This window comes from Gigantopelta aegis, unplaced genomic scaffold (genome assembly GCF_016097555.1).
Source record: "Gigantopelta aegis isolate Gae_Host unplaced genomic scaffold, Gae_host_genome ctg2950_pilon_pilon, whole genome shotgun sequence".
In the NCBI taxonomy this organism is placed as follows: Eukaryota; Metazoa; Mollusca; class Gastropoda; order Neomphalida; family Peltospiridae; genus Gigantopelta; species Gigantopelta aegis.
The window spans coordinates 121,391-130,470 of record NW_024533113.1 but is presented as its reverse complement, the minus strand read 5'-3'; the positions used below and the strand labels follow the sequence as shown (position 1 = coordinate 130,470).

Below are 9,080 nucleotides of genomic sequence, written 5' to 3'. Positions count from 1 at the left end.
TTCTACAAGCACTATCGTTGGTTCCAATACTAGCTCCTACTCTTTCTATCAATGGTGCTATCAGTTGTTCTCTCTCTCTTAACATTTCCATACTCCAAAATGACTTAGATGCTTGTCTTGAAAAGGGAGAGAAGAGATCAGAATGATGTACGTGAGGAAGTGAGCTTTGGGTGTTAGTCGGAGGAGAAGTATTTAGCGCATCATCAGTTGATGACCTTCTTGGTACTGGACGAACAATACATATTGGTACTGTCTGTCTCCTGTTATAAGCAGAAGATGGTCGGACTTTAGAAGGTGCAGGATTTTGATGAGAGGTTCTATCCACTTGAGCTAGAGAAATAAAAGTAGATCATTATGTTAGCATCCATTCAAACTTGCATGCATCCATTCATCTAAACTATGTATCCATTGAATTTTGCATGCATCCATTCATCTAAACTATGTATCCATTCAAACTTGCATGCATTCATTCATCTAAACTATGTATCCATTTGAATCTTGCATGCATCTATTCATCTAAACTATGCATCCAATGAAACTTGCATGCATCCATTCATCTAAACTATGCATCCATTGAAACTTGCATGCATCCATTCATCTAAACTATGTATCCATTCAAACTTGCATGCATCTATTTTATAAAGTTGATAACTTACTGGACGTTCTTTGCAGTACATCTGCAGTAGTCATAGTAAACAACTGGAGAAGTTATAGGATGTGCTCCACTAGAATTGAATGCTAACATTTCAAAAGGACTCCTTGATTTAAATTTTCAAAAACTGAACTCAAAATTGTTTTAACAATATTTAAATATAATAGCACAGCTCATCAATAATGTTAAGGTGGTCTGAATGTTATAAATATCTTTAACAATAAGTTTAATTAGAAATTCAATTGTTTTATGACCTCATGAATATCATATATCAATATGTCACACTTCACAATTGTTCTATTGTGTTATATAATATTATATAAAAGATGTGGGTGGTGTTGTACTATCTGGGTGGCCAGTAGATGTCAAAAATAGATTATCAATTTATCAAATATTAATGTTGTAGATTACTTGAAGTTAAATTTGACACGAAGTAAATATCGCATTTTAACCTGGAAAGGTAATATAATATTACTTCATATTAAAATAATATAATATATACTGTATCTATAGGAACATGTACTCTAAAATATATGGATTCATTCACTGACTATTAAAGATATCTGTTCATGATCCTTTAAACTTCTATCTTCTTGTTACATATAGAAAGAGGGATGCTTCATCAGAGGTATCCTCAATATAAAGGTTGTATAATACACTAAAGTAGTAGTATGGGACTAGAACAAGTGTCCTCAATATAGAGGTTGTATAATACACTAAAGTATTAGTATGGGACTAGAACAAGTGTACTCAATATAGAGGTTGTATAATACACTAAAGTATTAGTATGGGACTAGAACAAGTGTCCTCAATATAGAGGTTGTATAATACACTAAAGTATTAGTATGGGACTAGAACAAGTGTCCTCAATATAGAGGTTGTATAATACACTAAAGTATTAGTATGGGACTTGTCCTCAATATAGAGGTTGTATAATACACTAAAGTATTAGTAGGGACTAGAACAAGTGTCCTCAATATAGAGTTGTATAATACACTAAAGTATTAGTATGGGACTAGAACAAGTGTCCTCAATATAGAGGTTGTATAATACACTAAAGTATTAGTATGGGACTAGAACAAGTGTCCTCAATATAGAGGTTGTATAATACACTAAAGTATTAGTATGGGACTAGAACAAGTGTCCTCAATATAGAGGTTGTATAATACACTAAAGTATTAGTATGGGACTTGTCCTCAATATAGAGGTTGTATAATACACTAAAGTATTAGTATGGGACTAGAACAAGTGTCCTCAATATAGAGTTGTATAATACACTAAAGTATTAGTATGGGACTTGTCCTCAATATAGAGGTTGTATAATACACTAAAGTATTAGTATGGGACTTGTCCTCAATATAGAGGATATGTCCTAAACTAGATTTAAAGTACTAGATGGGATCCGATAAAAAGGTATATTTCATACATATGGATATGATGGATGGTACATGTTACTATGGTACATACCTGGCTAGTATCATAAACAATAAACTCATTATAATTAAGGGTATATCCCCTTTATTCTCCACTTCAGTATTAATAGCTTGACCAGTGGTATCACACAGCCATCAGGTCTATTAATAGTACACAATATAGATGACATCATATAGCTACTATATATATTATATGGCTTACAGGGTATGATTGTGGGCGGAGTCAGGAGCAATTCGACCTAAACCTTTGACACTATGAGTATCTTTAGGTAAACGATGAGCATTATAGTCAGCTGCTAATAACTCGTTAGGTTTTCCCAAGGATACCTAATGGACAGACAAGTAAAAAAATCGATATACCCTTTGATGGATGGATTGACTTTAATACCTCACTTAACAGAAGTAACCCTTCATTTCTAACGGGCGTGGCAAAACAATAATTAGCACTTTTAGAACAGATGTCAGCAAAATAGATACCTTTACCAAACTAGAAAATAAATTCAATTAAATGGGTTGTGTCCTCACCACCCCACACTAATTACCATATATCCAGTAACAGGTGCTTCAGGTGGTGCAATACGTAATCCTTGACTTAAAATTCCAAACCAAATTAGTGAGACGAGATCCGTGCCATAGCAACTGACGATTACCTACATCTTTAAATGCTGTCCTCCTCCCCCTCTCTATTAATCTCATAGACTTGTTGAACATCGAGAGAGAATTTCTATGTGTACGTCCGTGGTTTTGTGTAACATATCTAATATAATATCATGAAACTCTATAATAATATGAAACTCATCAATCCATTTAGTTATAACACATCATATGATCTGTTGATCCATATTATTAATCTAGCCATCCATCCATCCATCAATCTATCTATCTATCTATCTATCTATCTATCTATCTATCTATCTTACTTCTTAATAAGATCAATTATTTCATCGTCTTCATCTAATGGTTTCAGATCACAATGTAATCCTTTATAATGATGATCGTATGGATGTTCCATTTCATAATCTGTTCTTTGAAGGACTGTCATGCTATCTGGATGTCACTGAGGGCCTGTGGTGAAGTTAATAAGGGGGTGTGGGTCTTTACAATACAAGATTAACCTCTAAGAGTGCTAATTTCTGCTTGACTTCTTCATCAGTTGTAATTAATGGGGGACGTCTCATTCTATATGTTATTGGATGTCATTTATCCATCCATCCATCCATCCATCCATCCATCCATATATTATCTGTTCATCCATTTACCCAAAATCATGTGGTATTCTTGTAATAAAATTCATCACAAGCTTGCATAAATGGGATCACCCCTTGTATTATTAGATTGAATAAGAGATTCAATCTTCTTAGAGCTGTATAGCCTGACTTGATTGAGACTGTTGTAGTTTACCTAGAGAGAGAGAGAGACAGAGAGAGAGACAGAGAGAGAGAGATGAAAGAGAGAGAGAGAGAGAGAGAGACAGAGACAGACAGAGACAGAGAGACAGAGAGACGAGACAGGAGACAGAGACAGAGATAGAGAGAGAGAGACCAGAGACAGAAAGAGAGAGAGAGAGAGAGAAAGAGACAGAGAGAGACACAGAGAGAGAGACAGAAAGACAGAGAGAGTGAGTGAGATAGTGTAAAAGGATTATATCATTATCAACCTAAAGGAGCTTTTTAGTATCATATTTCATCTCCTTGACAACATCCTCCATAGCTTGTACATTACATATTAACTGAATTAACTCCTAATGGAAAATAACAAAAATATATTTACTGAAAAAATATTACCACTAATTAAAAGGTATGAATATTATTAAGAACAAATTAATTGATTAAAACATATTTCAATGGTTGTCATGACTACCCATGCCTCATACAAAGCATGTAATTTTATCAAAACAGGTTACCTGAACTCGTTTGTCCAGTTTTTGATTGAGGCTTGGTTTGATAGACTCTCCCTTTATATCTTCTGGAGCATCTGTCTCTTCTTTCTCCTCCTATTAACAATACAATGAAATAGATAATGAATATTAAAATGGATGTATAGTTAGAGAGTAATGGATGTATATACACAGTACAATGGTTTATAGATAGAGCAATGGATATATATATACACATGCAATGGATTTATAGTTAGAGCAATGGATATATATACAATGTAATGAATATCCAGATTGAACAATGGATTTATAAAGAAATACAAAAAAAAAATACTGTATTAACGATTGTCTCCATAGCAACTGTTGCTATAACAATATGTATGTCCATCATGTACAAAATACACAAATGGATAGATGGATAAATAGACAAATAAATGGATATACGGTTGAAGACAATGTTGCCATGGCGACCGTGATCCCATAAACCACAAAAACAAAACCAATTTATTATCAAATAACATTCTCTAAAACCACAAAAGAAAGGAACAAAACCAGACAATGTAACATGATATCATGACAGGTATCATAAAATGCAAGTCTCTAAAATAAATGTGTCTCTCAGACTATATATGACATCTGATGTAATTAACATCAAGATTATATCAATTATTAATGGAATGTTCTCACAAAGATAATTATGAGCTGTGATCAGACTGTTTGAGTAAATAAAGATAAAAATTGACAGGACAAGAGAGAGTGAGGTCAAAATTTTATCTCATAATGTTTTGATTGAAGAATTTCTTAAATTTGGTCTTCTTTCCAAATTGTTGAGGTCAATTAATTAATGAACTATAGTATGTCTGTGAGTAGTTGGGCTTCCAGATATAACTAGTTTGATAAACTAGTTTGGTCAGTTTTGTGGTCATTGTGGGATGCTTATTAATTAACCTAACAATGTGTCCATTATTCTAATTGTACTGTCCATATACTAGAACCTATTTATCCATTAGTCCATCCATATATCCATTGTATTATTATTCATCCATACTTTAGCTTCATAATCCATTTCAAGGAGATCGTATTTTCCGGGCACTTTTACAAATGAGTCTTTATCATTCCAATCATTTTGAGTCTTATCATAAAAATCTATCAGAGTTAAAAATTACATGTTATTATAATATGTACTTGTACATATTATGATAATGTACATGTATTATTTGAAGCTGTCTCTTTCAAAATAATATTAAAGACATTTAGTAACTGTACAATTATAAAGAATCTCAGTGTTACAATGGATAATGGTATGTCCTCTTTATAGTATCTTTATAACTTGTTGAGATAAAGTCTTACTTCTTTCTGAAAGTATCTTTAGCTGACTCTAAATCTCCACCAAATGATAACAACTGATGTTGTCCAACTTTACCAACTATTAATAAATACAAAAAATATCACACTATATTATGTTATAATTATGGTTGGTAATTAATAGTATTATTGACAGGGTTTACCTCGTCCCCACCGAAACCAGACGCTATAAAGTGGTTTATTATCATCAACTAACAGCTGTAGTAAATAAAATTTATTATTATTGTTCTTCAAATTAGTCTAAAGTGGAGAAAAGAACGAGTAAATAAGCACCTTACTAAGATACACCTACACATGTACATGTACTTAATATGACATATACATGTACTTAATATGACATATACATGTACATATATTACATGTACATGTAGCTAGAATACATGTACATGTAGCTAGATTACATCTAAATGTAGCTAGATTACATCTACATGTACCTAGATCACATCTACATGTACCTAGATCACATCTACATGTACCTAGATCACATCTACATGTAGCTAGATTACATCTACATGTACATTTATTACATGTACATGTACATAGATTACATGCACATGTGGGTGTACATGTACATATACTCTAGGTACACGTGATGACGTGATGTGTGGATGTTACTAGTGACATATGATAATATTGTTAAAGGATATTATAGTGACTAATATCAATTAACCACAATGTTAGACAGGATGTGTTATGGAGAGTACATGTACATGTATAATGAAATGTACATGTTTCTACATGGAGATATCTTACCTGATTTAGCATTGAGTTCCATACTTCACTTCCTTCTGTGTAGACGTGAGCCTATATTGAGGATATAAGAGGGTAAGTATTATATAGGATATTAGGGTGTACATTCTGATATTAGGGTATATATCCTGATATGAGGGTATAATGAGTACATGTATTATTTGTACCTTTCCTAATTTTTGTGTGCATTCTGAATCAACTGGAGCTTTTCCAGAGAATACATGAGATTTCAAATCTACAGAGAGAGAGAGAGAGAGAGAGAGAGAGAGAGAGAGAGAGAGAGAGAGCTGTTACAAAATCTAACTTAATCTAATAACTTCAGAAGAATAGTAGCAGTTGAAGACAACTCCATATCATTATTATCATTACTAGCACTATTACTAGTAGTAGTAGTAGCAGTAGTGGTAGTAGCAGATGATACAGTAGATGTGGCAGATGTAACAATGTTACCTATTATAATAGGAAATGACATATAATGATAATGATCACTTGATCAGTTTAACACGATATGGTTCATTGAATCTATTGTTTAATATCACGTTAACACAACATATAGAAATATACTTTGACCATTGGATGATCCTGGAACAGATGAAGCTTCTGTTCTTGGAGTGCGCCGTACAACTTTTTTGACACGCCCACTTGAATCAACACTCATAGAAATCTTTACAACATCCACTGCTGAACCACTAGTAGAAGGAGTACTGTCCGAGGAACCTTGTAGTCTTCGTTTTATCTTCCGACTGACTTTAGTAACAGTATTGGTCTGTTCCATTTTCATCAAATCCAACATGTAAGGTCGTCCGTTTATTGTCATGGCTACATTGACAGTGCCAGCTGCAAATGAAGATTCAAGAGATTGAGAATCTGCATCAGAATAATTCTTCCAATTGCCATAATCATCTTGCCACACCCACTCGTATTCTATAACAAGAAATATTCATTATCTAATTAAATCATTAATTTTGTCTGTCCATTGTCTCATTTATTTATCTATCTACCCATCTATCCATCTGTCTCTTCATAAATCATTCATCCATTTATTACCATTGTAATTCACATCATCAGGATCAACTCGTCGTATTTTCCATTTTGATGAACTATTAGATTCATCTTCCATTTCCTCTCCTTTTAAGTCAATATTGTAACGTTTGGTAGCCAATGTGACTCCTAAACTATCAACATCAGACAAGTAGGCCGCCTCAAGATGTCGTCTAGTGCTTTCTGGATATCTGTATAGATGAATGGACGAATGGAGAGATAGAAGAATTGATAGATGGATGATGAATGGATGATGAATGGATGATGATGGATGGATGGATTAACGAACATGTGAACAGCACACAAACCACACCTCTTCCAAACTCCACCTTCATTCCATTCCCAAACTGAGGGCTTATAATTGGTTGTTCCTATAGGAACACAGCGTATATCTCGAGGCCAACCAGTAGTGACGTTAACTTGAGACATGGTTCGAAATCTAATTTTCATTTTAACCCCTTTAGCAACGGCCATAGTCATTTCATCAGCTCCTACACAAAACGAGTCTATCAACGTCTCATTATGTTCTTCTGAATATGGCGTCCACTTCCCGCCATCTCCAAGCCACTCCCATTGAACTGTTTTACCTTTTTTGAGGCACTTGCACCCTCGTCTTCAGAACCTATTGCAAAAGAAAAGGTTTAAAATAAAAATTTAGGTAATTAAAGAAATTAAAATTGCAAATAAACTGTGCTGTCTCATCACGTGACTCACCTTTGGTTCTCTTCCTGGCAGCTCTTGTTTCTGGTAGCCATACTTCCACCCACTGTGAATCGAAGAACGTCATATGACGTCATAACAATTCATTATTGATCAATAAAGAACCAAGTCGTAGAGATTACTCGAGGTAAATCTACATTTTTCGGTCTTTTGTCGATCTCAAAGACCTCTCTGCTAGTTATTAGTGCCTACTAATAGTGCTCTCGAAGGACTCAGTCGACAGAGTAAGTCAAGAAGCGATTGTCTTTTTGCCAGATCAGCACTATTTTCTAGGAAACGAGATAACTGACTTTTGTACTTGATAAATAGCTCACAGAAAGAAAACCACTAAATTTGGCAAAACTACAACTTCTATACAAGACCTTTACTCATTTCTAACTTATTTTAATTAGTTATTTCTCTCTCTACTTGAGTCAAAAGCTTCTTTGAGCCAGGAAAGAATTTATAAGATATTCTCTGTGCTATTGTCTTTATAACAAGACTTACTGCTGTATAAAATGGCTGAGGGTTTCCCTATGGATCCTGCTCAATTAGCTCTGGAATTACAGGGGCTAGAAAGCCGGTCTCGTTCTAGTACCTGGCCGTGTCAGGATGATGAAAATGGCAGTCGAGATCATTCTGAGTCACCTGTTCCTACCGTGTTAAACACTAGCACAAAAAGTGAGCCCCCGAAAAAGATGAGAAATGCCTGGGGGAATTTATCGTACGCCGATCTTATCACTCAAGCTATCCTTTCCTCGCCTGATAATAGACTAACCCTATCTGAGATTTACGATTGGATTGTACATAACATACCTTATTTTTCTGATAAAGCATCCAGTCCATCTACAGCTGGTTGGAAAGTAAGTCTGTTATATCCTGTATTCTGTGAACTGTGAATGTATGTTTCTTTTTGGGTAAATTTGAAAGGGAAAAGATGTTAATGTAAACACTATCTTGTTTTATCAAACTAGTTGAATGATCAATGATGTAGATTGTGAATAGTGAACATTAGTACTTGCTCCAGGATATAGCTACCATTAGTAAGCTCTAGACTAGTTGACTTCAGTACTTACTCCAGGATATAATTACCATAGTAAACTCTAGACTAGTGAATGTCAGTATTTGCTCCAGGATATAACTACCATTAGTAAACTCTAGACTAGTAAACATCAGTACTTACCACAGTGACCTAGGATAGCTACCATTAGTAAGCTCTAGACTAATAAACATCAGTGCTTACCACAGTGACCTAGGATAGCTA

General features: G+C 34.2%; 1 pseudogene; it reads right to left on the bottom strand.

Annotated features, from left to right (window-relative positions):
• Positions 1-1,059: 1,059 nt before the first annotated feature.
• On the bottom strand, positions 1,060-7,904 carry LOC121391785 (annotated as a pseudogene).
• Between the last annotated feature and the right edge of the window lie 1,176 nt (positions 7,905-9,080).